At 51.8% G+C, this 14426-nt stretch overlaps 2 protein-coding genes and 1 long non-coding RNA gene across 4 annotated transcripts in view; 1 reads left to right on the forward strand and 2 right to left on the reverse strand.

The window, feature by feature from the left end:
• The window catches only part of Cant1 (calcium activated nucleotidase 1), a 13704-nt gene extending 7977 nt beyond the window's left edge, over positions 1 to 5727 (reverse strand). Inside the window, exons 1-2 of one of the 2 annotated variants that reach the window (XM_027425516.2) lie at positions 5595 to 5727; positions 4176 to 4446 (exon numbers count right to left, since the gene is read on the reverse strand). The gene's annotated coding sequence lies outside the window, so the exon portion shown is untranslated. Of the gene's footprint in view, positions 1 to 4175; positions 4447 to 5552 lie in introns of both variants that reach the window. The other variant, XM_027425515.2, reaches the window with a different exon arrangement.
• Positions 5728 to 9862: 4135 nt separating this feature from the next.
• LOC118239162 lies at positions 9863 to 14295 on the reverse strand. The gene is made up of 3 exons (XR_004770793.1): positions 14198 to 14295; positions 11243 to 13820; positions 9863 to 10097 (listed from the first exon to the last, which is right to left on the reverse strand). It is a non-coding gene; the product is annotated as an uncharacterized LOC118239162 (long non-coding RNA).
• Positions 13437 to 14426, forward strand: part of C1qtnf1 (C1q and TNF related 1) — a 29180-nt gene continuing 28190 nt past the window's right edge. Inside the window, exons 1-2 of the mRNA XM_027425511.2 lie at positions 13437 to 13461; positions 14283 to 14393. The gene's annotated coding sequence lies outside the window, so the exon portion shown is untranslated. The remainder of the gene's footprint in view (positions 13462 to 14282; positions 14394 to 14426) is intronic.

The raw sequence follows: 14426 nt of genomic DNA on the forward strand, positions 1-14426 counted from the left end.
TCCACACCCCCACAGCTCCACACCCCCACAGCTCCACACCCCCACAGCTTCACTGTTCTGCCCACATCACCAGCCCACCCGCTCCAAAACGCTCCTGTAGCAGCAGAGATAAGATGCAGCCTGTATGCCCACACCTCTCTTCAGGGAAAGGGACCCTGTGGGCTAGCCCAATGGGCAGACACCCTTGTTTTGCAGACATCCTGTCCACCTGGCTGGTGGACATGTGTGCTCCTGGACTGTCCGCTCAGGGACACAGAGCACTCAGCGTGCTACATGAACAGAGGACCTGCAAGTCCATGTAGAACCAGGCCTCTCCACCCCGTCAGCACCACACAACATGCGCTTTCCTCCAGCTGGCAGCCCTGGGCCCAGGTCCGCATTCCTGAGCCACCTCTGCCTCTCCAGACACTGTCCTCCTAGAGTCAGGGAGACGTCTACGCTGTGTCTCTGCAGTATCAAGCAGGCTTCTTGGCAGAACTCTTATGCTTGCTAAGGGCTGCCCCGCCCCCAGGACCACCCCAAGAGCAGCTGCACTCTTCTCTTCCCCACACACCCAGGCAGGCACCAGTCCGGCTTGTTCCCATCTCCACAGCCTTGGGCCTGGTCCTGTCTCACCCGGACTTCGGACCTAATGCTCCAGACCTTCAAGGTCCAGACACTTCAGACAAGGACTTCCCTTTTGTGGGTCTCAGCATCCTTCCTGGACCTGCTGACAATGAAGCCAGATGCAGAGGGAGAGAGGCCTGCCTGTTAGCTCTTCTTCTTCACCTGTCACGGCCTGCAGAGAGCCTCCCTCAGCTTTTCAGCCCAGCCTCCCATGAACCCTAGCTTCAGACAAGAGCAGCTCTGCAAATCCAGCATCCATGTGCCCAGACCACGACCATGTGCTCCCTCCATCTGGCATGCTAGTCTCCTCTGACTACACAGGGCCACCTGGAACCACCTGAAAGTGCCGGAGTGGTCATGCTTTCACTGCGCTGCGCTGTGCTCTCTGGCAGGGAGGGATGTGCAGAGAGAAGGCCACGTGACCACAGAGGCCGAGGCTCCGAGTCAGCTGCTTTTTCACTGGTGTCCTTGGACCCTGGTTGCTTAGTGCCTAAGACTGACTTGGGTCTTGTGGCTGTAGATGCTGACAGGACCACAAGACAGGAGCCAATGGATGCAAGGGACAAGATGGACAACAGTCCCAGGGAAGGACAGATTTGCTTGCCTCCTCCTGGCCCCCCATAGGAACCCTGAGGTCATTATGGGGTCTGCATGGCTGTGACAAGGAGTTTGTCCCCCTTGCCTGCAACATGACATATTCTGACTTGAGTGCTGTAAAGTTAGATCCTTCCAGGCCAGCTAAGGGCACTGGCCCGTGGCCTGCAGACAGGCCCTCCCCCAGACTCAGAGGCACCCCGCTGCCGCTCTTTGGCTTGAGCCAACCCTTTGCCCACGTAACATGTCTGGAAAGAGACATCAGAATGCCCAGCACCCAGAGGTCTCCTTTCCTCCCCACCCTCTTATGCAGTGGGCGTTGAAGAGCTAACTACCCTCAGATATAGAACAGCAAGGCCATACCTCACTTCCTCATTAGGTACACACACATCTGTCTGTCCACTCCAAAGTACATTTCTAGATGAGTAAGGAATAAGCAACAAGCCACAGAGGGAGTGTTTTTCTCTGTGCACCCAGGAGATGCCAAGGCTGTTGGCCTGTTGGGAAGAGCATGGGCAGAGGGCACCTACCTCCATGGACACCCTTAGGTCTGTACAGCACACTGTGTGCGGAACCTCAGCCAAGGTGGCCTGCCTCCCTCCTGCTTCCTTCACAAGTGGCCTGTGTGTGTGTAACAGATGCAGCTCAAACAGGTTTAAGGTGGCTGCCAAGGCTGACTCCTCCCCTCCAGGATCAAGGAAGGGCCGTTCTTAGTGTGACTCTCTTGCCCTTCTCCTCGCTCCTGCAGAAAGGGCTCCCCCACTCCTTCCACAGCAGAGAGGGGACAGGCCTTATTTGTCTATTCAATTTGAAGCTCACTTTCTTACCACATGATACAACACAAAGCCCCTGACCAGCACAAACACCCAGGGCTTCCCGGCAGCTTCGGATGGCAGGACCCTAGGAAACACGCACTGGTGTACAGCCACAGCTTAGACACTGGGCCGTGGAGGCTGGCTCCTTGTTTTGTGTTGTGCCAAGCTCAGCATCGTACCCAAGAGTTCCATTCTCAATTCAGAGCAGGTGAAATGTGTGTTCTAGGACTAAGGAGGCCACTCAGTTCCTTCTCAGAGGCTAAGTGTGCGATCTCTGATATCTGCAGCCCTTCCCCCAGTGTCATGTATACAAAGGCAGTGGTCAGCGCTCTCCTCACTCAACCTCTGTACCTCCGGGCTGGTTTATTTTTCAGCCTGTTTTTAAGTCAACTACTCAGGAGGGGTGTGGTGATATTTTTTTGTTTGTGATCTAATATATAAAGTTTGCCTGAACATCAGAGTGCTGAACTAGCCACTAGTTAGCCATTGAGGCCAGACAGTGGTAGCACACACCTTTAATCCCAGCACTCGGGAGACAGAGACAGGTGGATCTCTGTGAGTTCAAGGCCACCCTGGGCTACATGAGATTGATCAATCTAAAAGAGAAACAGAGCCAGGTGGTGGTGGTGGCTCACACCTTTAATCCCAGTACTTGGGGGTCACACTCCTTTAATCCCAGCACCAGGGTGGTGGAGACAGGAGTGATATGGCTGGGCAAAAAGAGGAATATAGGGCAGGAGGAGATAGGAGCTCATGGCCTTCAGTCTGAGATTCATAAAGACAGGTCTGCCTCTTTGGTCTGAGGATTCAGTAGAGGTAAGAGATCTCCCTTGTGCCTGGCTCCTTTGCTTCTCTGACCTTTCAGCATTTACCCCAATATCTGACTCCGGTTTTTATTCTTAAGACCTAGTAGAACTCGAGCTACAAAGGGGTGTGTTGGTTTTACTGGGGCTGTAACTAAATACTGCACACATGGCGGCTGAGCCATCACACACCATTAATGCCCAGGCCTGCAGAAGTTTGGATTGGCCTCACTGGGCTACACCCAAAGGTCGGTTCCTTTCCCAGACTCTCAAGAAAGATCCACATCCTGGCCTTTGCCAGCACCTGAAGGCTGACCTCACTCCCTGCCTGTGGTCCCTTCCTCCCTGTTTAGAGCCAGCAATACTGACACCACTGGTGGCTTCTTGCAGCCTTTCCCTCTTGCTGTCCTGCCTCCCTCTTATAGTTTTAAGGGTCCTGAGGTCACATTTCCGTTGGAGAAAACAAACCTCCATGGCTGCAGTTGAGGCTTTTAGTCTTAATTCCCTTTCTTATTCAGTGTAGCACATTCACAGGCTGGAGGTGGACACAGAGGGGGAACCACAGGTAGGGTAAACATGGCGGCCTTGAGACTCATCACGGTTTACACGAGGCCTTTCCTGGGGGGGCAGAGAAGTTTCAGAGCCCTCCCTGATTGGCATCCGTGGCATCACAACACCGCAGCGTCTGCTTAATCTGTATCCCCATTGTCCTGGAAGGAATCCTAGCAGACACCCCAAACACTGGATGCCAGGATGCCTGAGACCAGGGGTGACAATCTCAGTCCAGCTCAGACTAGCACCCGACTCCAGGGTGCACAGCTGCACCCTGCTGCACAACCTACATTGTCCCGAGCTTCCCTCAGTGCCAGCTCCTGGGACAGGATCCTAGGGCCATTCCGATGGGTCCCATCTCAGGCTCACCTGTACCTCACTGCTCAGGTGCTCACTCTTAATGAACTGGAGCAGACTTGAGCTTCTAGATTTACTGTGGTCCTGCCCACGCTGGACACAGGTGAAGCACTTAAGGGCTGTACTCACTGAAGAGAAACGAGGATTCAAGAGAAACGTCCACCAATAGGAACCCTAATGCCTCTCCATGCAGACTTATTAATAGTAAGTATCCATGCACGGTTATTATTTTTTTCCTAGCCAATCTATCTTGATAAAAAGGAAAAAGAAATTATTTAAGCTCAGTATACAGGGTTTTAATTCCTTCAATGCTGGTGTTTTAGACAAGCTTTCCAGGAGTTCTCAACACTCACTGGCTTCCGATAGGTGTCCTCATGCCGCTCTACAGAGTGTGGATGATAGCTCCACTGTCATCCGAGAGCACACGCCACCACACTGGATCACCTACCTGTACTGCCACCCTGAAGACAGCCACACTGCCTCGAAGGACGTTCTGAGATGACCGGGTCACGAGTGTCTGTTGGAGTTTCACGGGCACACATGCCACATTCAGGTGGAGGGGTGAAGATGGGACACCTGCCTCCACCACTCTCCAGACCTTTCTTCCTGTCCCCTCTGCTCTGCAGGCGCAGTAGATGGAGTCTGCTGTTGGGCAGGTTGGTGAAAATGGTCTCAAGAACCAACAGCTTAAACCAATGCCTCCGTAGAGCTGCTGTAAGCTGTGGAAGCAAAGTCACAACTGTAAAGGGAAGGACACTTAGCTGGCTCTATGTGACACAAATCCCTTGTCTTATTCAGAAAGAACTAGGCTGGATCCTCCAATGTGCCTTCCACAGGCCTCGGGGAAACACAGAAGACGGAGGTCACCAGGGAGGGCCTGCTGGGCTCACAGGTCCTAGCAGGACTGCTACACTCAATTCTGGGGAGCAGCTGAAAGAAGGGCCTGTGGCACAGAGGAAGATGGTCCTCAGTCAAGCTCCACAGAGGGGAAGGGGGAGCTACCAAGGTGGCTCCTGCAGTACCCGGCCGCTCGTTAAGTCTTGGGAGCTTATATACGTTCGGGCCAGCCAGGTCCCACTGACACCATGCAACCGGGTTCCCAGGTCTATGCATCGCAAGTCCACATCCTGAGATGGCAATGGAAACGAGTCTGGTTACTGAGGGGCTCCTGAGTGACGGCAGGAAGGGTGCTGGGGTTCGCTGGAGGTGTGTGAATGTCATGGGTGCTAGGGGAAGGAGGGCTGCTAGGTGAAAGAAGCTAAGCACCAAGGGTGGACCAAGGGTTGCCAGTCTTCGAGGCCAGGAGAAGGCGTCCGAGAACAGGTTTGTACGTGCAGGCGAGGAACAGGGGGTGTGTGCAGAAGGGGCCGGGTGTGTGTGTGTGGAGAGCTGAGGAGTGAAAAATGAGACACTGCCGTAGTGCTGCCCGGGGCCGGATCCAATCTTGACTGAAGATGAGAGCCGGGACGGGAGCCAGGGGGTGGGCACTGCCAGGTGGGGCTGGGGCGGGCGGATGGGGTCTGTTAGAGTTGTGATCGAGTGCAGGACTGGAGAGGCCCTGCCCCGGCCAGGCGGGGAGGGAGGGGGCTGTGGCCAGGGGCTCGAAGCACCCGCAGAGGAACAAGTCTCACTCTACTCCTGGGGGTATAGCATTCCACACTCATCCGAGAGGGCAGGGCTCCCGCACTAGCGGGAGGGGGAGTCTGTCTGTCTGTCCGGCACCAGTCGCAGGCGAGCTGCGGGCCAGGCTGGGCCGGTGCGGGCGGCGACAGGCCCCAGAACTCGGTGAGGGAGAGCACCCGGCCGCAGGCTCGCCGTCACTCACCCACTGAGAGCCTGGCTCCGGAGCCCGCGGGCTGCCGCCTACCTGCGTAGGGCCGGACGGGGCGCGCGGCCACTTCCGCCCGGCCGCGCGCTCCCGGCAGCCTCTGCTCTGCGCCTGCGCCCCACCCTGGCCGCGCGCTCCCGGCAGCCTCTGCTCTGCACCTGCATCTTCCGCCCGGCCTAGAGCCACGTCTTCCGGGCAGCCTTTGCTCTATGCGTCACTCCCTTCCTCCCCACCCCCGTCTCTGATCTGCGCCTGCGCGCTGGATGCGGGGCTGCTGGGAGTTGTAGTTTTGCGCTTGGGCCCGAAGCTGAAACGGACTTCCACGGCTGGAGTTGGCTGTCATTCCCTAACTGAGGCTCCGGGGTTCTTTGCCTGGTTCTCCCCAGCTTCTTCTCGGGAAGTTCTGAAGTTCGGACCCCGCCCGGCCGCCCTAGTTCTCAGCCCCTCTTCCGAGCTCTTGCAAGCGGGCCTCAGCGCAGTGCCGTCCGGGCTCCACAGCCAGGACCAGAGTCCTGCACGGGATGAGGATGGCTGTGTGTCCGCGTAACCGACTGCAGTCAACAGCCCTGACCAACGGTGGACCCCGATTCCTCTTTTCCCGGTCTCCTGCCTAGCCCTGAGTTCTGTCCCAGACAGTGGTAGCATACAAAGCAGGACTCTCGAGAAAGGCCCTCATCAGCCAGGGAGCCTCAGCCCTGTCTCCTGCACTTCAGCCCCATCTCCGGCGCACAAGTGGACGAATTCAAAAGTACGCAAACGGCACACAGTGAAAAAGCAGCCCTTTCTTCCACCCTTCCTGTTCAGAAGCCACGGTTACTGATAGATTCTTGTGATCCCTCTGAAAGCTGTCCTGTAGGACACACTGACGGCAGAACATACACTAAATTACGTGTAAAAATGGCCATGTGCTGCTGAGTTCCCTCCTCTGTGCTTGGGGTGGGAGACAGACCTTTCTTGAATTCTCTGATGTTCCCTGTCAGACCAAACCGGGTGCCAACCACGCCTCGTTCTTCTTGTATTTCCTTTGTTACCGCTTTGTCCATTTAGGGAATAACAGGTCACTCTCGGTATTTTTAAAGCACTCTGCGTATTCTTTCCCATTCGCTGTTCCCCTCCTTACACACTCAAAGGTAGACATGGGCCAGGAGTTTGTGCTCCTCATTCTCTTGCCTTTCTTTGCAATCTTAGCACTCAGCTGTGTGGCTCTCAACAATACACTGCTTAGTTCTGCCAAGTTTAACTTTTATAAAATGAAATAAAACTTTGATGTAGATGGATAGCAGTCCCAGTGTTCGGCAGGCAGTTTCATTTTGCCAGTTTGGCGGCACCAAATGTCCTCTCCTTGCCTGATTACAGAGTCGTGTGCACAAGTGTGTGTGTGTGTGTGTGTGTGTGTGTGTGTGTGTGTGTGTCTGCGCACGTGCGCGCAGGCACACATCATATATAAGCTCATTAATATCTGATTTGTTTTGCTTGAGACAGGGTCTTATTGTCTAGCCTGAGCTGGCTGCAAACCTGCAATGATCCTTCTTCCTCAGCCTCCTGAGTAAGATTACAGGTGTGTTCCACCATGTCTGGTGCTTTACACACACACACACACACACACACACCATACACATAATCCCTTAGTGTGTCTTTGTGTTCACAGGTGCACACATGTGTGCATTCCCCTAGAGGCCAGAAGACAACCTTGGCTGTTGTTCCTCAGGCGTCATTCCTCTTGTTTCTGGATGACCTATGAACTGGCCATGACCGTTAGCCTGGCTGGCCAGGAGTCCTGTGATTCTGCCTCCCTTGTACTGGGATTGCAAGCATGCATCACCAAGCCCATCTTTTTGTAACATGACTTCTGGGGGTTGAATTCTTGTCTCTGTGCTTGCAAGGCTAGCCCATGGCCAACTGATTTATCTGCTCAGCTCTGTCATATCTTTTAGACCATGCCCAGCTCTTTTGGACTACAATAACATCTCTTTAAGAAGGAATCCATCCTTCCCCCATTGCCATTGTGCAATACTAATTTTTATCAGAATGATGTTTCCATAGATGCACAGCTCTGTGGGGGGGGGTAATAGGTTGCTCTGGTAGACTTTTTTTTTCTTTTTAACAGTTCTTTATCATCATCTCTTTGTAAACCTTCACACCCTTTGTAAACCTTTCACTCAACCCTGCAACTGCCCGCCAGCAACCCACCTACAGGGATGTTGCATAGAACTGCTTTGAACATGTAGAATTGGGATTCTATCGAGATTTTTATGATGTATAGTCTTCTACCCAAGACTATAAGGAAGTTATTTTATTACACCCTAAAATATTCTTTTGGTGTTTCTATAATCTCATATTTCAACAATGCTTCAGGGGAAAGCCTGTGTTATTAGAGCACAACTATAAAATCTATCTAGGTTAAATTCCTAGAGGAAAAACTACTGGCCCAAAGGTTGTCTTCATGCAGGAGTGAGCACATATCCCCTGGAGCAGCTGGCCCATGGAATGACCCTCCTCGGGTCAGCAGTGATTCCTCGGTGGAGCACAAACAGGTGTGGCTTGATTTTCGTTCTTCTTTGCCTCGTGGGAGACTTCATCACAGCCTCCAGAGGATCACAAAAGGCAAGCTGACTTTCCTCATCCTGCACAGGGCTAGCCTACACTCCCTAGCAAGATAATAGCACGGCAAATTCACTGAATCTTAATTTAAAACAGGAGAACCTTCAGAGATGAAGAGACTAAAATCCAGGGAACCCAGGAAAGCCTCTGTTTTTTGAAACATGTAGCCCAGGCTGTCCTGAAACTGGCTCCATATCTGAGGATGACCCTGAACTTCTTTCTTTCTTTCTTTCTTTCTTTCTTTCTTTCTTTCTTTCTTTCTTTCTTTCTTATTTTTGTTGGTTTTTCGAGACAGGGTTTCTCTGTGGCTTTGGAGGCTGTCCTGGAACTAGCTCTGTAGACCAGGCTGGCCTCAAACTCACAGAGATCCTCCTGTGTCTGCCTCCAGAGTGCTGGGATTAAAGGCGTGCGCCCTGAATTTCTGTTACTCCAGCCTCTACCTCCTATGTCTCTGGGATTACAGGCTTGAGCCACCATACCTGGTCCAAGCGGTGCTGGGCGTGGAGCACAGAGCTCTGGGCGAGCTTAGCAAGCCTTCTACCAACTGAGCTCCACCTTCAGCCCGGGACTGTTACTCTAATGCTTGGCCCTGATGAAGAAGAAACTTTGTAAATAAAAGTGGGCAAAGGGGATGTGACCCGACAGGGATAGACTGAGTGGGAGGGCCTGGTGGGAATGTGTGCTCAGTGTCTCCTTGGCCTCTCACTGTAGCAATACTTCTTGTCAGGTGTGAGGCAAGACTCCTGGGATGAATTCATGTGACCTATCACCAAATAAGATAATGTATGTATGTATATATGTATGTATGTATGCATGTAGTCTTTTAAAAAAGATTTGATCAGTTTGTTTTGTATATGGCTGTTTTACCTGTACGCATGTGCACCATACGCATGCCTGGTGCTCGTGGGGGCTGGAAGAGGGAGCAGGAGCCCATGGAAGTGGAGTTACAGGTGGTTGTGAGTCTCCATGAGGTTTCTGGGACTCAAACCAGAGTCTCCTCCAAGATTAGCAAGTGCTCTTGACCCCTGAGCTTTAACTATAAGTCTTTACTCCATCTGTTCGAGCCCTGACACCACATGGAGCCCAGAATAACACAGAGTCTTATATTAGTTTACAATGCTGCTGGCCAATTGACTAGGATTTCTTATACGCTAGCTCAGTCTTAATTATCATAAATCTATATATTTTATTTTATAAGACTTATCAAGGACACCTTCCACTGGTATCCTCTTTCCAGGATCACATGGCGGCTCCTCAGAGGAGAGCAGGAGGAAAAGGAAGAGAAAAGGAAAGACTTCCTTCTTGCCTTTGCTTATATTCTGAATCTGCTTGCTATTTCACTTCCTGCCTGGATCTCTACTACATTTCCCAGAATCCTCCTTGACTGCTAGTCCCACCTATCTTGCTTTCCTATTGGCCAACAGTACTTTATCAACCAATAAGACAAATATATACACAGAAGGACCTCCCCCATCATCCCAACTTTTCTGTCTAAATAAAAAAGAAGGGTTTTCGGGCTGGAGAAATGGTTCTGAGGTTAAGAGCACTGACTGCTCTTCCAGAGGTCCTGAGTTCAATTCCCAGCAACCACGTGGTGCCTCACAGTCATCCGTTATGAGATCTGGTGCCTTCTTCTGGTGTGCAGATATACATGGAAGCCAAATGTTGTATTCATAATAAATAAATAAAATCTTTTTTAAAAAAAGAAGGGTTTTCATTACCATTTATAACCAACCCCATTTAAATGAAAACAAACATTTAAACAATATTTGGGAATTTGGACATCGTTCATTCCAAACTGCTTCCTGCTGGTTCAGGGCAATGTCCATAACATGGGAATCATGATAAAACAGAAATCCTGGCTGTAGTTGTCTATGACTGCATCATCTCAGCTGTTGGGTCCCTGCTTCAGGGTGTCTTGCTTGATCAAACCATATTAGTCTGGAAGGAATCCACAGCTTTTCATTTTCTGTGAAAACACAAGGAAGAAATCTTTTCCCAAGTAGCCTGTCCTTAGACTTAAATTTTAAAGTCAAAGCATTTTTAAAATGTATAAGTTGGATTAATTCAGCAGCACTTATAATCAAATGTATTTTAGCAGCTGTAACTCTTTCCTCGGCAATCAAGCAATATAGCATATAGTATCCAGACTCTCTGTGTTTTCCATCTTTTCGTGGCTATTTATTTATTTATTTTACTTTTATTTCTTCCTTTTATGAGACAGGGTTTCTCTGTGTAACTTTGGCTGCCCTTGAATTCACTTTGTACACCAGGCTGGCCTTGAAGTCACAGAGAGATCTGCTTGCCTCTGCTTCCCAAGCGCTGGGATTAAAGGCATGTTCCACCACACCCAGCTATTCTATTTCCTCCTGTTTCTTTTCTCTCACAAGCCTACATATATTTTTAAATACACTGTAAACCTCTAGAGATTTTTCTTCATCTGTTTTTAATTGTAAATCTTTACCTTTTTCTGGCCACACAATCTTTTAACTGTTAAACAACACTGCTAAAATCAAAGTGGCGGCTTTTTTAGCCACTGTCTTAACAAGATGGCTGGTGGGGGGTATGTTCACTGCTAGCACTGAGAGCTGTGCTTACAGCCTTGGTCTATGCTGCCATCAAGCAGCATGCTGCCAGCTTGGAGATGTGGTCACTGCCACTGCCAGCTGCGTGGGGCACGAACCCATGACCCTGAGATTCAGAGACTCATGTTCTACCGACTGAGCTAGCCAGGCCTCTTAAAAAGAGTCCTGAAGTTTTTTCCACTTAGGCTGAGTCAGGAAACCTCTCTTCAAGGAACCGCTCGAGTTTCTGCTTGTCTCTAGCAAAACAGAGACCACTTGAGAAAATGCTGCTACCAAGAAGTTGTGCTTGTCTCTGTTCTTTTGCTTCCAAAATCCCTTTTTAAGCTTTTGTGAAGTTTACTTGGAAGTTCGTAACACTACCGCCAGCTGCCCGGGTTCTGCTGCTGCTTGACTAGTTGCGGGAAGGGGGCTCAAGGCAACTGGCGGCTCGAGGCGGTGAGAATCCTAACCCCTAGAACTGTTGAGGGCTGCAGGCCCTCTCAGGAGCAGAGTCCAACTCACAAGAGCGTAGGACAGCATGAGTGTACGGAAGCTGCTCTGATGCGGAACAGCGACTTCACAGGGCGGGTTGTGGCGGCAGGTTCTTCGCTTCCTCTGGGAACCTCAGAGTGTGGGGTTAATCCCACTTCTGACACCATTCTGTAACGACGAGTCTTCACTCCATCCACCTGGGCCCTGCCACCACATGGGCGCCCAGAATAACACACAGAGTCTTATATTAGTTTACAATGCTGCTGGCCAATTGACTAGGATTTCTTATACGCTAGCTCAGTCTTAATGATCACAAATCTATATATTTCTATATATTTTATAAGACTTATTGAGGACACTGTACGCATGTGCACCATACGCATGCCTGGTGCTCGTGGGGGCTGCAAGAGGGAGCAGGAGCCCATGGAAGTGGAATTACAGATGGTTGTGAGTCTCCATGAGGTTGCTGGAACTCAAACCAGAGTCCCCTCCAAGATTAGCAAGTGCTCTTGACCCCTGAGCCATCTCTCCAGTCCTACAGGAAAAACTTTTTTAAAAGTATGCTTTATGTATTACGTGACAATTTCAAACACCTACGCAATGTATCTTGATCATACCCACTTCCGGCTCCCTCCCATACTTAGTGCTGCCTGCTGGGGGCGCTGATCTTACTGGCTCCATCCTGTGGGTAACGATAACTGTGGTGAGTTCGTAAGTGCAACAGCTGTGTCCCAGCTGGAAGACAGCATTTCATAGCGCTCCTCCCCTCCGCCAGCTCTTGTATTCTCTCCACCCTCCTTTAGCAATGTTCCCTAAGCTTTGTGGGGAGCAGTGTTGGGCTGGATGTCCCACCTAGGGCTGACCACTCAACCTAAGTTAGTCTCCGTACTCTGTAGGCCAGAGCACTTGGATGGCCAAGTGCTACACAGAGAGGTGGGGAAGCTTATGTGTTGTTTCTGAGTTTCATGGCTGGACTTCCGTGGGGAGAGAGGAGGGGAGACAGGAGGGCTGAAGAAGGCTGACAGAGGTTTTGCTTCCAGGGGGCTCTCTACCCCACCTCATTCAGTTCAAACGACTTTACACCATGTCTTTGGGTTATCACTTAGTGGGTGCCGCTCTGCACTTTCTGAACCCATTCTGAACTAGGTGTAATAATGAAATGAAGAAAGGACAGGCAGACACACACACACACACACACACACACACACACACACACACACACACAAGAACGGATGTCAGCTGGGCTGGGTGCACTTTGATGGAGTGGAACCAACTACAGCACCGATCCCAGCCTCGCCTCGGTGTGTTTAATCACCTACAGGACAGGGGCGGGAGATAACCAGTCTCTGCAGCAGGGGTCACAGGGGCGGGAGTTAACCAACCAGTCTCTGCAGCAGGGGTCACAGGGACGGGAGATAACCAGTCTCTGCAGCAGGGGTCACAGGGGCCGGAGTTAACCAGTCTCTGCAGCAGGGGTCACAGGGGCGGGAGATAACCAGTCTCTGCAGCAGGGGTCACAGGGGCGGGAGTTAACCAACCAGTCTCTGCAGCAGGCCTCTGTAGGCCAGCAGTCTCAGGCTGTGAACACCGCAGGAGGAAGCAGCGGTTGCTAGTTTCTGTGCACACTGGTCAAGGGCTTGTGCTTGGGCCTCAGCCACGCCTCCGAGCCTCACCTGGGGAAGCTTTGCGGCTCCACCGGCCTGAGGCGTTAGGGTCCTTGACATGGCATGCCCGTGTCAACAAGGCCCATCCACTCAGACCTTCACTCACTCAGAGATCTCTCTGCTCCCGACACACCCCCTTCCAGCCGCTCCGGGTCCCCGTGGCTCCTACCAGGGATGACACATCCTTCACGAACAACCCTTTGATTCTCTCAAGGCTCCTCTTAATCGAGCGCTTAGGACTGTGCCTCCCACCAGGGGGCGCTCTCACTTTATTTTTCCGGCAAAATATTACATCAGGTTCACCCTTGGCCTCTGCGTTAATTGAAAACATGTATTACCAAAACAGGGGAAGTCGATAGGGATGGAGAAACTAAGGCACGGGGAGGTTAAATGGCTGAATGCAAGTCGAGAGGAATGTGAATGGCCACCGTAGGGGTGTGCTGGCCTTTGGAGAGGGACGAGCTTACCCTTACATTTGTTTCCTTCCAGGCTGTGAGATCCCGAACCTGCAGCTGCCAATCCCGAGCTCCACCTGCCCGAGCCTCCCAGAATGCAGGCGGCGCCAGGCGGGAACCGCGAGCTCGGGTCAGTGTCTAGGGACGGGCCTGGATGCCAGGCTTCCTTTCTCAGCACTTTCTGCGGATCTCTGAGAGGTTCCTCCACACCCCTCTTGGCAGTGGGACACCACCAATGGGAGCCTGGCTGTCGCACTACCCTTCGGAATGGAATTCAAAAGTCTGCAAAAACCAGCCTTTGCCTGTGGGATCGCTGGGCAGACGGGGCCCAGAATAGCTGGGTTGGCAGGATGTTAGGGCCCCAGTGGGAGACGCCATGGAGCTGCTAAATGACACGCTGTGCTTATCGGGAGCCCAGGGTCGCCCTACTGCAGCCGAGGCCTCACAGCCTTTCCAGCAATCAGAAAACAGCGGCGGGGATGGCATGGCCTGGGAGGAGGAAAGAATTGCCAAACAGAGGACTGGGGAGATGACTCAATGAGGGGGGTTGGGAGTGGGCACTGCTGGACAAGCATGGGGACTGAGTTTTCAAAGGAAATGACGTAGTGGGTGGTCAGCATCCTCCCCCAGCCTCTACCCATCTGGACACACACATACGCAGGCGCGCGCGCGCGCGCGCACACACACACACACACACACACACACACACACACACACACANCACACACACACACACACACACACACACACACACACACACAGAGAGAGAGAGAGAGAGAGAGAGAGAGAGAGAGAGAAACAAAAACAACCCAGATATACCACATACACACTCACATACATATACACACCAAAATAAACACACTCACATAGCACCACAGTGTGTCAGAGCACAGAGTGTCCCTCCTGGTGGGCTGCAGCAGACTCTCAGTGACTCTCATGTCCTTCTCTCAGGAGCTGCCCTGGTCTAAGAGGAGAGAACCACTTGGCATATGGAGGAAGCCTTTGATGGTTTGGCCCAGACACTCTTGGGCAGGTACCACCCCTAGGGAATTCAGGACGGAAGTAAGTAGCTTACAGATCATTGGGGAACTTGAC

Source organism: Cricetulus griseus, chromosome 7 (genome assembly GCF_003668045.3).
Source record: "Cricetulus griseus strain 17A/GY chromosome 7, alternate assembly CriGri-PICRH-1.0, whole genome shotgun sequence".
NCBI classification, from domain to species: Eukaryota; Metazoa; Chordata; class Mammalia; order Rodentia; family Cricetidae; genus Cricetulus; species Cricetulus griseus.